Below are 18,101 nucleotides of genomic sequence, written 5' to 3'. Positions count from 1 at the left end.
CATTGTGGGTCAACCAGTGGTCCGGGGACCACAGGCCAGGAACCGTGTAACCACCTGAGATCTCAAGAGACCAAGATGAGTCTGGTTTGCTCGTGACTCGGGGTATTAGTCTGCCAGTAGGGTGGTGGGGGTGGTGATGGCTGCCGCTGTGTGCGTGATCACAGTTGAGTCGTTTGCGGTGTAATTTTCGAATTTGTCAAATTTGTACCTCGACGCCGGCACACCATGGCCTTCTCTTGCGAATTACGTCAGGGAAACGTCAATGTTCGCTGTGAAGCAGATGGCGCGGAGTGTAATTCCAGTTAATACTCCGGTTAATACACCAGCAGTATTAGACTAAACTAAATGTTTTTACTATTTTTTATTTTACCAGATAAGGCCCACTAAGCTATGTAACTCTTTTTTCAGAAACGACCTGGCCACAAATGATAGCTCAACAAAGTGTCTTTTCGTGTGGAAATTTATAGCAGCGAAATACTCTTAAACATGTGATGTTGATTCTAAATGCGAATGGGAAAACCGGAGAACCCAGGGAAAAATCCACGCGACCACGGGGAGAGAGAGAGGACATGCAAACTCCAAATATACAGCAGGTGTCATGGTCGGGATCGAACCCACTACATCCTGTATGCTAGACGGGGTAGTTAACATCTCACCAAAGTGGCACCCATGGTGGTGAGATGTTAAGTATTAACCAGGGCAGCCGCTGGATTCGAAGTGTGAACCCCTGCAGCAAGTGGCGAACGCGTCCACAGCCCAAGAATTACGTCTCGAGTACGTTCTGCCAGTGCTACCATCCGCAAGCTATTTCAGGGACTATTGTCTTTACCCAGAATGCCTTGTTACCAGCAAAATAATATCTGTTAAATATATTTTGCTGGTGAATAAAACCTGGTTAACGTCAATGTTGTCGTTTTGGGCTGGGACTGCCGATTCGTGATCTGTGTTGTGTTACGATTACGCACATATGTAACGAATGAACAATAATACTAATAACAGTCATCATAATAAGAATGGCCTTGTGTTTATTTTTCCATAGATCAGCGGATCTCCTGACACGATCCATCACAATCACCTGAGCTGCAAATGCCTGAGAAATTACTACCTCAGTACCAAGCACACGCTGCTTAGAGAGCGAGAGAGAGAGCGAGAGAGAGTGAGACAGATACATCTGTCATGACGACTGAAGGGAAATCTCCAAAACACACTCATACACAGAGATACAGCAGTAGTAGCAGCAGCAGCAGAGAAACAGGTGTGTGTGTGTGGCTCGCAGTAAGAGCTGAGGAACATTGACAAACGCGACAAATGTTGGCCAACTTTTATCAGCCTTAATTAATAACAACATAGCTCTATGAACTTGAACAAAAAGGCACATGACGACTACACCCGTGACAAGCAGCAGGTAATGCCGTGGCGACGGTTGAAGCTCGGCGATCATCCACCGTCCTCGACGAAGGAAGAAACCCCCACGCTCTCGCCGGGGTTCTGGGAAGACGCTCGCTATGCACCGCCAATGTCGCTGCGCGCCTTGTCCCCCGGTGGGGGTGAGGGGTAGGGGGCGGGGGGGCCCAGCTGGGCTCGGTTGGGCGTCGCGGTGCCCCCCCCCCCCGTTCAGTTTCGTCGGCGCTCAGCCGACTACTCCGTGGCAGCCATCTTGTTTCCCGATCGCCCTCCACCTCGCGCACGCACGCTCGAGTTCCACATGCTCCAAATTGACATACGGTTGTCGTGCGTACAGTGAATTTTATAATATATTGTGCGTTATTATTTAAAACAAAAGTGCTAATTATTTGACATAACCTGAAATTTTTTTTTTTCAAAATAAACTTACAGTGCTGAGTTTGGCTAATTACTAGTTAATGAACATCTAATTTATTTCTACTGACACTTCATGGTGTTTTGATCATTTGAATGGTTTTATGTGGCGTGTTTTGCAAATACTCTACACCTAAACCCAACGTAGGTTACGTCTGTTTACAAGACATTCAGTCAACTTCTCATCTTTCGCCACTTAAAAGAAAGTGACTTCCAGACGTCGCGAACGATTGGCGCGCTGCCGAAATAAGTAGGCTGAGAGGTCTTGATGAAATCGAGACATTAATGAAATATATAAATACAGCAGTATTCAAACGGTGCTCTTTATTTAATACAAGTTAGCCAAGTAGATATTGTAATTTTGTGTTTAAATTTTACGAATATAAAATGCATATTTATAAACAAAAAATGTACTTATTTGTACATAGTACAGGATCTATGTCAACCGGGTGACGCCGCTTGCCCCGGTCGCTAACGCGGCACGCACTTAGTGTTGGCGGAATGGTGCGGAACTATCGCGACCCATTGGTTACCACTCGCCGTGACACCACATCCATTGCTAATGCTGACAGCTGTAGTATTAAAGAGGCTATTGCAACTGTGGCATTGCGCGCACATTCACACTCACCGGTGAGATGGCCTATGGTGCTGTAACTTTCACGTATAGAGTTTTGTAACTGACCTGGTGCTACCGCTGCATAAACGTTATGATACAACCCGCCCGGGAGGAAACATCTCTGGAATTCGTTCCGCACTGCGCGCGTGTGTTCGTGTAAAATACGGCGTGTCTTTTATGCCTTACGGAGAAAGTAGAAAAAAACTGCCTGTTTATTCACCAACATTGACGGACATTACGAACGCCAAATTATTTTTGGGAAAAGCCGGCAGAATTCAAACACGTGTAAAATCAAATACAGAGGATAACCACGTTCTTGAACAATATTTTAAAAGACGCTCCAGAAAGTAACACGGAGGCTGCCCGAAAATTGAGTCCGGTGTCAATACAGTTACATAGATCTGGTGACAGACAAAGATTCCCCACGTAGCCTTTCACATACTGTTGGGGCAAGTGCTGTTAGCGAGCACCTATGAATGCAGACACGGCACACGTGGGGGTGGGTGACCAACACCATGCCTTTGTTTCCCCAGTGATGATGTTTACACATCGCCCCAGATACTCATTTGAGGCCGCGTAGACCTAGGGGAGGCCCAGGAGCGATATAAATATTCTCCACTGTAATTGGCCTTGAGTGGGAATTGAACTCGGGTTCATAGTGCAATGCGGTCACCACGATGCTCCGCATACGGATTTAAACTAATTTTAATATGCGTCGTCAATTACAACAATCAAAATCGCAAAAGCTGCGTACAAATATGAATTATAACATTAACATTATGTTGCAAGTTTTAACAGATTTATCAGCACACCTGCGGTTCATGCCCTGCAAGTTATACCGAGGATATACCTGCTGACAATCACCTCCCTCACAATGACATGCCGTCACAGTCGTCATACTGAATACGATCCACGCTGCATTTGATTTGTGTATTGACGTTCGCTTCTCTAAAAATACTCCTTAGTGAAAACGACAAGAGAGTTGTGCCGAGGAGATGTTTCTTCACCGTGACCCTCTCGGTGCCAGACAGAGACCCACACTGACATTCGGAGGCCGTCGAAATGCAAATCGTCTTCACGCGGCACCTTCAGCAGCGGCGTACGGCTCTCGGCGGTCGTTTTTTATTTATTTATTGTGAATACGATTTCATAGCCTGGGTGTGAACGGCACCGTTAGGGTTTTGTGGTGTTGTTTGTGTGCGCGGGGTTGTAAAATGTATGTCCATGGCCTTTGATATATTGGTGCAAGTAACAAATATGAAGCAATATTTAATTTGCCAAAATTTTGGATTGTAATTTTTTTTATCGTACAAAAAAAGAAAAACCATCCCTAATCGCCTTTCTTTTCCAACCAAATTTACACAGAACCCGAAGACGAAAAGATCGCGCTGAAACGGCAACCAAAGACAGGTGACGCTGCGAGTTGCAGTGGCAATCGCGATACAAGAACCAACGGGGATGATGGGAAAACGGTGGAGATTGCGGATCCCTGGAGTGAGTGCATCCTTCGAGCACGCGGCTCGCGTGAGCAGGACATTGCAGGGCTGCGCATTTTGCCGACCGTCGATCTGCACGCTGTTCTTGCAACCAGTGAATGGATATGAGAACTTTGAAGCGACCTGATCAAAATGTTTTCCGATCTCCACCTTTCTCTTATTCATTGAACCAAAGGACTGCAAAGAGATATATAAAAGAAAGTTTATTTTTAGGCTCGTGTAAAACTGTGTAGCTGCTATCAAAAATGCTCAAATGATCACGTGTTAAAATCTTACATTTCATTGCGGTTTGGTTGGAAAAGGGCCAGATTCAATATTTTTTAAGTCAGCGCACTGTAAATGTTCGGTATAAGGCCTTCATTAATTAACGTTTCAAGGCTGTGTTATTTTATTGTCAGCTGCAGAGATGAAGCATTTTTCCTGCCGGTGCAAAAACCAAAATAGCTGTGCTGAATATTTTTGCAGGATGCTCATCGCGGAACGTTCTTACTCCCGGTATTTACTGCATCTGGCCGGATGGCTCGGTGGCAGAGTGAGCGGCTCGCAATAGGGAAGGTTGTGAGTTCAATTCATGATTGGGTGCTGACTGAGCCCATCATCTCTTTGGGGTCGATCAAATAAACACCACTTTATCCATAATAGAGGGGTTTTTTTGTGAGATCGCGTAAATATAAATGTGTCGTTAAACCCTCCACCACCCGACAGCCAATTAGTTAAGGTTTGTCACATAAACTAAACATGCCAGCTCGTGACTAGTTGAGCACACCGCTTGTGTGTTGGAGAGTAAACCCACAACATTCACAACTTGAGTACCGTGACGTTTTTCCGGTAATTACAACAACCCGCCTCATCATGCGACAACCACTTTGTGAGGAAGTCACCAGTGGTTGTCCTATGGATAGACTCGCCCCCGCCATAGGAACGTGTAGTTTCCATCACTGGCTCAGGGCTGTAGCCTGCAGATGAGCACTGCCTCAGTGCTCATTGTCGAATCCCTTTGACTCGTTTCTGATAAACATTCCTCAATCGGGCATACTAGGCCGCTGCGATGTCCATGGCTGACATTCTGAATTGTCAATTAACATTACCTAGAGTGACAACGGCGAGCCATGACAAGGGCACAAAGGAGACTTGCAGGATTACAAAACTAATTTTACAACCAATTGTAAAAAAAAATGTAATAGAACATCTAAAGAATACAAAAATAGACAAAATTACAACTAAACTACTTTTTATTTTACCAGGTAAGGCCCACTGAGCTATGTAGCTCTTTTTTTCCAGAAGCGACCTGGCCACAAATTATAACCCAACGAAGTGGCTTGTTTCGTGTAAATATTTATACCGGCAACCAAATACTGTCACTAATTTGACAATTACTTTGGCAACACAACCAGCTATATAATCAAACTTAATTAGGAGCTTTCGTGACTGCAGGAATTATTCTTTGGTTCTTTCGGTAAAGTCACGTATAAAGATAAAACAATAAATTAAATACTAGCATACGACGTTTTTATTGCAACACAAGCAATCATCAGGTATAAATTAAATAGAAACACAAATCTAGTATACTTAGAAATGTAATGTAATACAACAGAGAGTCGGATAACATAACAGTCAAGACCCTACCTGGTTGATTACGTTCTTCCTGAAAATGCTAAATTTGAGAGAGAGATAAAACACAGAACCAGAGACATATAGACAGACATATAAGCAGACAGATATCACAGAGATGCATAGAGAGAGAACAAACATAGGCACACAGAGAAATCACGCCTCTGTGTCGAGGCCTTAAATAGAGAGAGGGGGGCGGGGGTGGAGAGAGAGGGAGGGGTTAGAGGAATTAGCATGTCAATGAGTAGCACGATGAGTGGTACGGTGCGAAAGCTTGACAAACCCCTCCCTCTCTCTCCACCCCCGCCCCCCCCTCTCTATTTAAAGCCTCGACCCAGAGGCGTGATTTCTCTGTGTGCCTATGTTTGTTCTCTCTCTATGTATCTCTGTGATATCTGTCTGCTTATATGTCTGTCTATATGTCTCTGGTTCTGTGTTTTATCTCTCTCTCAAATTTAGCATTTTCAGGAAGAACGTAATCAACCAGGTAGGGTCTTGACTGTTATGTTATCCGACTCTCTGTTGTATTACATTACATTTCTAAGTATACTATATTTGTGTTTCTATTTAATTTATACCTGATGATGATTGCTTGTGTTGCAATAGAAACGTCGTATGCTAGTATTTAATTTAATTTATTATTTTAGCTATATAATCGTTGCTTTATTGCATTCAGACATTCATTCAGTCGCACAGGAGTTTTAAGTCACCAATTAAACTTAAAGGGACCAATTCATGAATATATTTTGGCCATAATTCTGCCACTCATTGGCAAAATTATGGTTATTTGACAGCAAGATGTACTCACTAGTGGGACTGTGTCCAGAACTTGCGAGGATCTGTGAGCTCCTCACACAATCCAGTCCAGTTCAACCCAGGATGGATCAGAGGCAGCCACTTGATTGTTTCAAACCGGCTCAAGATGTCCCTTTAGAGGGGTCCATGTTTCGCAAGCTTAGAGAAGGGAGGGCACAACTGTGGCTGAGAAGACCAGGAACTTCGTGTGGAGCGATAGGCCAGGTAGCTTCCATACATCGTCACACAGCCCAATTAAAATGTAATTCCACTCGACTGATTTGGAGTGAAACCTCCAACACCAAACTGGAGCTGGTCATGACCACAGTGCCCAGTTGTGGGAACTCCTTCTACACATTCGTCAAGAAAACCGTGGCTCTCAATTGGAGAAATATAAATGTAAAAATAGGTGATATTTCGGGAAATGGCAATTAGTAAAAAAATACGTTCGAACAACAATTTGTGTGCTTTTTACCACACGTTGCTTGGAGTCAATGCAGTTTAAAATAAATAGGGGTGCACTTTTCATATTCCATTCTGGAAAGTTTGGACCACCTGCCCCCATGTTATTGTTCATGTTGCGTTATTATTTGGAGGGAATACAATTTGTATCCTTTTCACGGTACATTGACTTTCGTGCTAAATTTAGAAAAAAAAATTGTTACTTTATTCTACGAACTCATCATCGTGGTATAAACACTCAATGATAGAATTTGGCCAAACATCACCAACATAGGACCACAGAGTTTCGGTAATTGTTGGCACTGGCTGCGGCTGTCTTCCCGTTTCGCACGTTTCTGAATCTTTGCAAATTACATTACATAGCATTTATTATTTTTCAAGGAAACATCACAGGTTTTTTTCATGATGGAAAGGAAATGCTTGAAGTTTTCCAGATTTTGTGGAGAGACGCATCGGCTAGAACACGTCTGTGTATCGTTTCCGGGTACATAGAGACGCAAGAGAGCGACGCGCACACAAGAGTACATTACGGCGATGACAGTTTTATGCAGCGGCAGGGTTCACATTCTTAACAGGAACCTTGTTGGGATGCTGAGATTAATAACGCTGATCTGAACGTGAATATTACAATCGTGAAATTAACACAGCCTTGGAACGCCGGTACAATTTAAAACGCTATAGACGTTGCTTATGATTCGCTGTATTTTCTATTTGGAAAATTAACCCTTTTTGCGACGTTGAACTTGTGTTATATTGCTTTATGCAACACTACACGTGGTCACACAGAAAAAGAAGAATCGTTAAGAAATATGAATCCCTGTATACAATCTTCAAGGTCTTGTTTTTATAGTTTGACCATAGACAATGCAGTTTAATTACGTACTTATATATGGATGTTCAATATTATCTTTGTATTAGTATACAGATCTTGCACTATGATATTCACATGAAGCTGACAACTTTACCGCTTGACACATGCGGCCTGCGTGAACCCTTTCACCTGCAACTGGGGCACAGAGGAGACGCGGTTGAACCGTGGCCGGCAAGTTTTGCGCCCCCTCTCCTGCGGTGGCTAAATACATGGCAGCTATTATCCAGTGGGCCACGACGGAAGTTAAAGGGCGCAAACCCTGCCCGGTCAGGCGTTCGAACAGAACCGAGCGTTTGGAGTGTGCGGTTACGTCCAAGGAGTTCACGGAATGTCATGAACCTGGCAAGAATAGAGTACTTTTTTACGTTAGATCGCGTAAATATAAATGTGCCGTTAAACCCGCCACAACCACTCGACGCAGCCAATTGGTTAAGGTTTGTCACGTAAACAGAACGTGCCAATTGGTTACGAGCTCAGCACACCAGTGTGTTGGAGAGCGAAGCCACAACATTTACATGTAGACTACCGTGACGTATTGCCGTCAATGACAACCAGCCTCGCGATCTAACGGCAAAACAAAAACGTCTTGTGCAGGTCGCGAAAGCCTACGACTACTACGTGTTAAACTAACCTGGCTGAGGTGAAAGGGTTGGCAAGAAATGTAAGATTGCTGCGAGGAAATGTTGCGAAGTGTTCGTGGAGTTGACGGCAACGTGTGCGGCGATACGTCCGCCGCAATCATTGCGGCTCCGCGCGTCTCCCCATCGCGCCACGTTGATTATGCAGCAGACCGACATTGTTGCCCGTGTATGGCATCAATGTGATAGCCTCGTTGCCTCTTTAAGAAACACATAATAAATAAATACAATCTATTGCCTTTTTGGTGCTCGTAAGTAGAAAAAGGCAGCTTGAAATTGTCCTTGCCTGCCATCTGCCTGCAGAGAGGTGGACATTTTGCAGTTTCCATATTCTCCAGATTATAAGACGCTCTGGAGAGCAAGAGGCACCCCAAACTCGTGCCCTTGTGTCAATGAAGTCGCACAAATCTGGCCGTCCACACGCACAAACACACGCGCACAAACACACGCGCACAAACACACGCGCACTCACCAGATTATCAGACGCACGCCTTTGCTTTGGTGTACAGTGGAGGGAAAACTGCACCTTATATTCTGGAGGACACGGTGTTTTGGGGAAGGAATGCTCCATCTCTGATCGTACATCGAGTCACGAGAGCCAAGGTCTTGGGTGTGTGAGAAAGAGGACAGCCCAAGCGTGCATCGTTGTGCCGGTGAACAACCTCTCCGCACATCTTACGATCGACGTCGCTGTGCTCTCAGGGGCTCGTGCACCCACCGTGTTTAAAGAGATAAACCGTTTTTAAAACATTTATTATTAAGAAAGCCTTCCCAGACTTCCCCATGCCTACATGAATTTCCATTGTCTTCGGGAAAAATTACGCAAAGGAACGAACCAATAAAGAAGTTAACCGTGTGGGAAATCCCTTTTTAACAATATGCAGTTCTTTATACGATTGTTTATTAGAACACGTGCAGTGCTGTGTACAGTGGTTGAATTGTTACATTTTTACTCCCATATGGGAGAGCTTCCACTTGCTCTTGTTGCCGGGAAGAGCAAAAGAATGCCGTCCAGGAGCAAAGTGTGTGGATCAAGAGGAGAGGGAGGCCGCGGGTTCAGAAGTAGGGCAGCAGAGTGGTGGTGCTGGACTCCCCGGACTTTGTGGTTTGGTGTCACCCAATCACACGGCGGCGCTGCTGCTGCGTGGCGAGGCCTGATGGCCGTGATGATGAATCCTCTCTCTCGAAGACAGCCATTCTTAACCTGGGGTGCACGCAACCCCTGGGGTGCGACATGCCCTTTATGGGGGTGCGAGACATGGCCAGAACTTTTTTAGAAGGTAAATCATTGAAAACACAAATTAATCACGGGCACGTGAGTTCCAACTACGTTGTTAAATCAAACCCTCTATATTAACATAAACAAAATTACGATTGACAACTAAAGGAGTGCAGGCCGCAGTAAAGGTTACGAACCACTGCTCTAAGAGAACCCTGCCATCGCTGGGATTCTTTAAAACTGTTTCAAGGAAACGGGGGGGGGGAAGGGGACAGCCGTGACGTAATGGTTCGTGCACCAAGACTCGCAACCCAGAGGTCGCCGGTTCGATCTCCTGGCGCGGTGGTTGAAACAACAACGGTGGCAAGTTTCTTAAATCACCCCCCCACCGCCGCCTCTGTCCACCCAGCAGTATAAATGGGTATACCACAGTGTGGTGGGGTAAAGTGTGCGGGCACTCCGACCTCTTACAAGACATCTAGAGGGGCTCTCTATAGCGCCCTCTAGTGGAGAGCCTTCCACCAGCGGTGGCGAGAGCGAGTCACTGCAGCGCAGCGCCCGCATCTCCCTTTACTGAGTACAGGTAACCGCGGCCCCATTGTTGACCCACAACGGATGTATCTTGGGTAATTCCAAAGATGGCACACGGGGGGTCCAAACGAGAACTATATCCCTGCACTTTGACCCCTGGCGGTGGGAGGAGAGTGAGGGGCCGTGAGTCGTGTGCGCGCGTGTGCGCGAGCGACCTTCACTTTGGTGAACACCAAATCACGGATATGGCTTGAGTGTCGGATGTTAAACAATGCATTTAATCGTTAATGTACAATTACTTGTGAGGGGGGGGGGGGGCTCTACTCAGTTATGTACAGTCTATTGTGATTACAACCACACGCAATCACATTTGACGGCGTGCGTGTGTTTGACAGATAAATCCAGCTCTGGTGATAGTCTCCGCTCATTTGGCATTATTTTTTTAAAGTATGTCGTTTTAATTTGCTTTACAAAAACAATGTAGCTCTATTTTAATGTTTTTGTTGTTTTACAAACACCGTTAAGAAGCTGACGGGGCAGAGTCGCCAGCTCTCTGGCAGTTTCACTGCTCTTGGGTGGCAGCTCACTGGAAGATGTTGCTCCAGAGCGCGCTTTTGCAGACCGCACAGCCACCCGCAGTCACCGCGGGTCCGGTGACGAGAATGAGCGATTTGCAGCACTGATGCCTACTTTGTCGAGATGTTAATTACCTCGCCTGGTATGCAGGAGGTCGTGGGATCGATGCCGACCCTGAGTTTGCGTGTCTCTCTTGCCGTGGTCGCGTGGATTTTTCTCCAGATCCTCCAGTTTTTACCTCCGAATGTAGAATCAACGTGCTGAGCTAGTAACTAATTTGGCTGCGATACATTTCCACGTCATAAGCCACTTCGTTTGCGCTTGCGTGTGTGATAGCCAGGTCGCTTCTGTAAAAGAGCGACATAGCTCAATGGGCCTTACCTGGTAAAATAAAAAAAATTGTTTAGTTTACTATTGAGGGCGATATTGGCACGTAAAATAAAGATTAATTAATTGAAAGGAGGTCTGGAATGCGACTGCAGGCACACCCGAGCAAACCGGAGATCGCATTTTGTACTCTTGCCAGGTTCACATTCAAATGAAGGCAGCAGCAGCAGTAGCAGCAGAAGCTGCGGCGTGGTTTTCCCGCCTGGCTGAAACTTCACATTGCTGTCCACTCAGACGGACGCGAGAAGCAGACTGTGACGACGCGTGCGTTTGGGGGGCGTCATCGGTGCGGAACTGACCACCACTTTGTTACGGGGTGTGCCAGGCCATTCTGTAACTGTTACGGTGTGAAGGCGAGCCACAACGAGTCGCTTTGCCACTACAAGGGGCACATCACGGTCGTTTTCCCATCACGACGGTTGGTGGCACTGGTTTGACGCCATTTCACCTCCCATTAGCATGGTTGACTACGTACGGTGCGAAAGAAGTTCAGCATACAAGTTCAACATACATTGCCATCACAACATTCGGATAACAGATTTAACCCGAGAGTAGAAGTGAAAGTTGTGGGGGCGGGGGGCGGGCTTTGTTGAGTAAATCTCCTCCAATCAACGCGCCGGGCAGAGGGGAGTCGATCCGTGGTCCGTCCGCCCGTCTCCGAGCGGCCCCGCGACTGGGGCTCGCCGCGCTTGGGGAGACGGCGGCGCCGCGCGGCCCCCTGTGCGGGGCTCACGCGCCGAGCGGCGAGCCCAGCCACGTCGCGAGGAGCTGGCGCTTGTGTTTACCGTACGTTGAACTTCTTTCGCACGCCGCACGTAGCTCACCGTGCTAATCGGAAGTGCAGCGGGGAGGGACAACCATCTAAACATGAACGCGCAGTTCTAATGAAATTATTTTTCAATAAAGATTTAAAAGTGCACACCTCCAGTGGCTTCCCAATATCAGAAGAGCGTTCGAAAGCACACGAGTCGGTGACCGTCTTTGTTCGATGACGATAGCCAAGAGCGGCTGCTGCTGCGAGGGTGACCTGAGTCCGCGTGATGATGGTTCATGCTCCACTTCTCTCACCGAGCCCACGATGTGACGGAGAGTGAGAGAAAGCACGTAGCAGTGCGGCTGCTCTACGTAACGGGAAACGAGTTTTGATCGCGTTCATACGTTAGGGGCCATCCATAAATGACGTCACGCGATTTTGGACGATTTTTGACCCCCCCCCCCCCTCTCGTCACACGGCGTCACAAAAAGTCAGATCCCCCTTGAAATATGACGTCACAAAGTTTCTCCCCCCCCCCCCCCCAAAAAAACTATATTTCCATTTTTAAAATAAAATATGCTTGAAATCGCTTTAAACCATTGTCATTGTAGTGCGCATTTAATGTGGCGCTACACTCTGATGCTGTAGGAGTGTTGTTATAACAATTAGATATTGATTTAAATTTGCGCATTTTGGTGTGACGTCACATTTCTCACCCCCCCCCCCTCGTCACACATCGTCCCAAATGTCTGACCCCCCCCCCCTAGGTGCGTGACGTCATTTATGGACGGCCCCTTATGGGTTAAAAATTATTATTTTAAGGCGCCAATTTGACCGAAACACATCACGTAGAATGGAACTTCGCTACATTGTGACGTCACGGTGAGCGTGCGAAGGGGGCCGGGGTCGTGGGGAGCTGGGCATGGGGCATGACCCCCACTCCCCAGGCCGCTGCATCGGCAGGCGTAGCCGGTAGCCGTGAAGAGTTGCGCTGTGCTGCGGTGCGCTAGCCCTGTGGCGAATACCGTGGCGATCGCGCCTTTGGTGATGTGAGCTTCTATAATGGCGCGCAGTTCGAGGTCTATTATGTCATTGACCGTTTTAAGATGCGGAGCCATTTCCAGATTGCGTACCGAAAAGCAACCTCTAGAAATGTTGAGGTTATCAAGATCTCGGATGTGAACCAAAATTGCGTCTCTCTCCCGATGTTGTTGTCGCGCGATGTTTCGCTCCGCGTGCTGGCGAATCCTGCGGGAGCAGAAGCCCACAAACCCCAAAGCGCGATTGCATCAACTTCCACGCCCGCATTTCCCGAGGCGCGATTCTGAAAGACGCACAAGGCCACAACACATCATTGTGGTCAATGTCACGGCTCACCTGCGATGTGAGTGGCAGAAACGCCGGTCTTCGAAACCCCACCCCCAATGTGGTAAACCCCTGTGGATTGTCAGGTATGGCAGGGCGGGCGGGGGTGACTGGTTACAGGCCTTACAGCTGTCTTACAAACACAGCGAATATTGACAGCAGCTCGTGATGAGCTGGCGGGGCTGCCTCCCAAACGGCGTCTGCAGTTTGCGGCAACGTCACTAAACATCAACTTGGTGGCAGTCGACAACTGCCAGAGGGCATGGCGGGCCTTCACTTTCCTCTCAAGGGTAAACATCTACGAATTGGGGAGGCTTTGAATGAAACCGACTTCGTTACACTTCGCCCACCGTCGACCAAAGTACCCATGTGTACCACAGAGTGGAGTAAAGTTCGTGCTTTAAGTTGAAAATCTATTTTGTAACGAATGTATGTCTCTGGTGAAAATAAGAAAATCTAGCTGCTGAATTTAAATTATGTAAATTACAAAGAGCTATTTAAGATCAACCAGACGATACATTTATATGCAGAGTATTATATACAGTAAATTTCCATATTGAACAAAAAAAATATTTTGGAAAGCATCGAAGTTGAATATGATGTGCGGAGAGAGGCAAATGTATCGAATGAAACGGCTGCAATCACTATTTTGTCCAGGCGTGAGGAGTGCGTCGCATGCGCTGTAATCGTAGTGATGCTCTACGCATAGAACTGAGCTACGATTAGCACGGTTGGCTACGTACGGTGCAAAAGAAGCTGAACATACATACGAGGAATGACAGTGGGTACACACCTGGAAGTTGTAAGAAATTATTTATGATACCTGGTAAACAATAAATCATGATGTGAAGTCTGCATTACAACATGTGCATATGAGTCGGTGTGTGGTCATATCTGCACGTGAGTGTGCATGTCTTCTGAAAAAGTCTGACTTCACTCAGCGTGTGGGCAAGAGAATGACGTTTTGATTTGGTGTGGAGACGCGAGCACTCAGGAACACAGACGAGTTCTGCAGAGTGCCAAGATTCCGATGCTGAAGTGGATGCTGGGAACAGCTCGAAAGGAAAGGAGGAGGAGGAGCAGAGCGTTAGCAGAGGTTGCTCGTATTCTCGAGAAGGGAGGCAAGACTGAGATGATCTGGACATGTGTTGAGAAGACGTAAGAAAGCCTCAGACTCACACAGAGACCCATAGACTCACATAGAGACTCACACAGTCACATAGAGACCCACACACTCAGACTCATAGACTCGCACAGAGACTCATAGACTCGCACAGCGACCCAAAGCTTTGCAAAGAGACCCACACACTTACACAGGGACTCAAACTCACAGAGACCCATCGACTCACAGCGACCCATAGACTCACATAGAGACCCAAACACTAACAGAGATGCATAGACTCCCACAGAGACCACTAGAGTCCCACATAGACCCGTAGACTCACAGACCTACACACTCTCGCAAAGACTCAGTAATTTGTTCTGCAAATGGCACTTTTCACGTGCTTATGCGTTGTCAACGAACAGGGACGTCACACAGGGGCCATCCATTTAGTACGTACGCATGGAGAGGGGAGGGGGTAACCCAAATGCGTACGCTTGCGTATGGGGGGATTACTGACAATGTACGTACGCATAGGAAACGGGGGGTGGGGGGGGGGAAAGCCTCGATAATTTGTCTACATTGGCCTTCAAATTAGTTAGTCCGGCGGTGGACTATCTGTTTGCTTAAACACGGTAATATTATTAATCCTTGATCGTTTCTGCGTGGATTAAATATCAGCCGTTCTATAGGATTCAGGGGGTAGTGTGTCAAGAGCACGTACGCAGGTGGGGGGGGGGTGTAAGAAGGTACGCGTGCGTACAGGGAGGGTCCAAGGTGTGACAGCTGTTGCGCTCACGCGCTGATTGGGTGGCCCCAGCACAATTGTGGACGTCACTGCAGCAGCTGTGGAAATACATGAGTCGATTTTTCTATTCATGAAATTCCAAGATTTAGAATGTATTGTGGGGTTGGAGTCAACCCCCTTTTCGCACGGAATACCGGCGTGTCTCACTTAACGGGCGTTCTATTTACGAGAATTCACGATAACGAGAGCAATTCAAATTTATGCAAATTCGCAAAACGGGCGAATGTTCGTTTGAAGAGTGTTCGCTTACCGACCAAATTCCGCGGTTGCTCGTTAAGCGAGACGATACGCCTGTCTAAAAATGTCTCCGAATCGTCTTGTGACCCGAATCGGGAATCGATTCTTCCGGGATCGACTTTCCATCCCCAAATCGTTGGCTTGCAAGGAGGGAAGGAGTCGAGGGATTATCAATCCACGTCAGGCGGCTGGAAGTGTGAATTCTCTTGACGAGCTAGCGAGATGTGTGCATGCTGCACTTCTTTCGTACCGCGTGTAGCCCACCGTGCTAATCGGAGGTGCGGGGGGTGGACAACAAACTCAACACAAAAAGCAGTTCTAAAGAAATAAAGTTTGCAATCTAGATTTGCACGTCCAGTGGCTTCCTCATATCGGAATAAAGAGCGTTCCAGACGGCCGCAGCAGCTCATCTGAAAGCGCGTGCTGCGGCAAACCCTCTTTGTTCTCATGGATAGCGAAGAGCCGCTGCGATGAGAGCGACTGGAGTTTGCGTGATGATGGTATATGCTCCTTGGGGGCCGTCCATAAATGACGCGATTTTGTCCGATTTTTTTACCCCCATCTCCCCCTCGTCACACGGCATCACAAAAAGTCAGACCCCCCTCAAATATGACGTCACAACTCTGCCCCCCCCCCCCAAACCATATTTCCATTTTGAAAATAAAACATGCTTCAAATCGCTTTAAACTATTGTCATTGTAGTGCGTATTTAATGTGGCGCTGCACTCTGATGTTGTAGGAGAAAACGTATTATACACATTCCTGCGGAGGGAGCTGGTAGGAACGTGGGGTTGCTCGGTCAATGGCCAGGGTCAACGGCGGCGTGGTATATTCCGCAAATATGCCCGACTGTGAGGGCGGGCTCAAGCCGGTGTGAGTAGGTTAAGCGTTGAGTTTTATAAGGGCACCACGGGGTGACCAGCCCCTCCCCACCCAGCCCCCACCCAGCCACACACCACCCAGCCCCTCCCCACCCAGCCCCTCCCCACCCAGCCCCTCCCCACCCTTCCCTCCCCACCCAGCCGCACCCTCCCCACCCAGCCCCTCCCCACCCTCCCCTCCCCACCCAGCCCCTCCCTCCCAACCCAGCCCCTCCCTGCACGACGGACACAATAATCCCCTGTGGGCTGGTGTAACCAGGAGGTTCCTACCAGTAAAAGGAGGCGTTGGAAAGCTGAAATTTAGCATAAATTTTACTTGAAAATATTCAACGTCTAACTAAAACTGCAGATGTTCAGAATATTATATTGAAATTATCTTATAATTATAAAATAGAAAAAGTAATTAAGACTATGAAAAATGCTTGAAACTTTGTAGTAGAACGAAGCAAAATGGATACTACAATTATAACAATCACATATTCATTCCACAAAATGAAAAGCCCTGGTAGAATCATTATAATCAGAATGTTTAATAACAATAATTAAAAAAACATTTACAAAATGTATGCTTCTCCATTCTCCCATGGAGAAGCAAAATGCTCCTTAATGGAATAAATAAAAGGTGACCTTAGTCAATTTTTATAATCAAATAGTTAATAATAAAAATTAATCAAAATTAGTGTTGTTATAACAATTATATTGTCTATATTTATTTAAAGTTGCGCATTTTGATGTGACGTCACATTTCTCAAACCCCCCCCTTCCCCCCTCGTCACACATCGTTACAAATGTCCGACCCCCCTGCCCCCCCCCTAGATGTGTGACGTCATTTATGGACGGCCCCTCATTTCTCGATGGAGGGGAACTTGGCGGCGATCGCCGTGGTGGGCGGATGGTTTAGTATGTATGTTGAACTTCTTTCGCACCGCTAGCACCCTCAAGCCGACTCACAAGCCCCAGTGTTCTCACTCGGCCCGCGTGGTCAAGCCTCTCAGGAGTCCCGGGGTGGAGGTCACGACCCCACCGCCAAGCCCCCACACACCGGGCCACACCGCGGTCAACCGCCGGGACACAAGAGAGGCCTTGAGGAGGTAGGGGCAGGTGCGCTTCAGCGGCCGTCTGGAAGGCTCTTCCGACATTAGGAAGCTACTGGGCGCTATGCACCTTTAAATCACCGAGACTGAAAACTAATTTATTTCGAACTGCTTTTTGTGTTTAGTTTGTTGTCCTTCCCCCGCGCACCTCAGATTAGCGCCGTTGGCTACGTGCGGTACGAAAGAAGTTCAACCTACCGTGCATACACCTGGACCCTGGGGTCCCTCTCAGAGAAGCAGAGCTCTTCTCTCCCTCCTGCTCCGGGCGAGCGGCGCCGCCAGGGGGCGTCCTGCCTGGAGCCTGAGGCACGAGAGGACCGCGGTGCCTGCAAAGGAGGACCCCCCACCTGGCAGCTGGGGCCCCATTCTAAACAAACAAATAATCTACGTGTTTTTTTTTACCAGACAAGGCCAACCGAGCTATATATGGCCCTTGTTCAGAAGCGACCTGGCCACAAATGATAGCTCAGCGAAGTGGAGTATCACGTGGAAATGTGTAGCAGCCAAATACTGCAAACGCACGTTTGGAGGACCCGGAGAAATAATCCACGCAACCACGGGGAGAGAGACATGTCAGGGTCGGGATCGAACCCACAACCTCCTGTATACTAGGCCGGACAGTTAACATCTCGAACTACCTCCCGTATACCAGGCGAGATAGTTCACATCTCACCAACGCAGCCAACTCGCTCTTGACGTAGCTGGTGTGCCACGAAGCAGCACAGGAACACACGATGGATCACAACCACGGGACCCTTTCATAGATGATGTCTCCGAGGTTGTCTCTGGTGTTGGACAATTGCGTGAGTAACACGGTGGTGAGATGTTAACTGCCTCGCC

The 18,101-nt window shown here is 47.4% G+C and overlaps 1 protein-coding gene across 1 annotated transcript in view; it reads left to right on the top strand.

Annotated features, from left to right (window-relative positions):
- The window catches only part of IGSF9B (immunoglobulin superfamily member 9B), a 164,567-nt gene extending 159,019 nt beyond the window's left edge, over positions 1–5,548 (top strand). The window contains exon 24 of the mRNA XM_061550827.1: positions 1,040–5,548. The gene's annotated coding sequence lies outside the window, so the exon portion shown is untranslated. The remainder of the gene's footprint in view (positions 1–1,039) is intronic.
- Positions 5,549–18,101: the final 12,553 nt, after the last annotated feature.

Source organism: Lethenteron reissneri, chromosome 13 (genome assembly GCF_015708825.2).
Source record: "Lethenteron reissneri isolate LAM-NWPU_2019-01 chromosome 13, ASM1570882v1, whole genome shotgun sequence".
NCBI classification, from domain to species: Eukaryota; Metazoa; Chordata; class Hyperoartia; order Petromyzontiformes; family Petromyzontidae; genus Lethenteron; species Lethenteron reissneri.
This window is presented reverse-complemented; position numbering and strand designations above follow the sequence as displayed.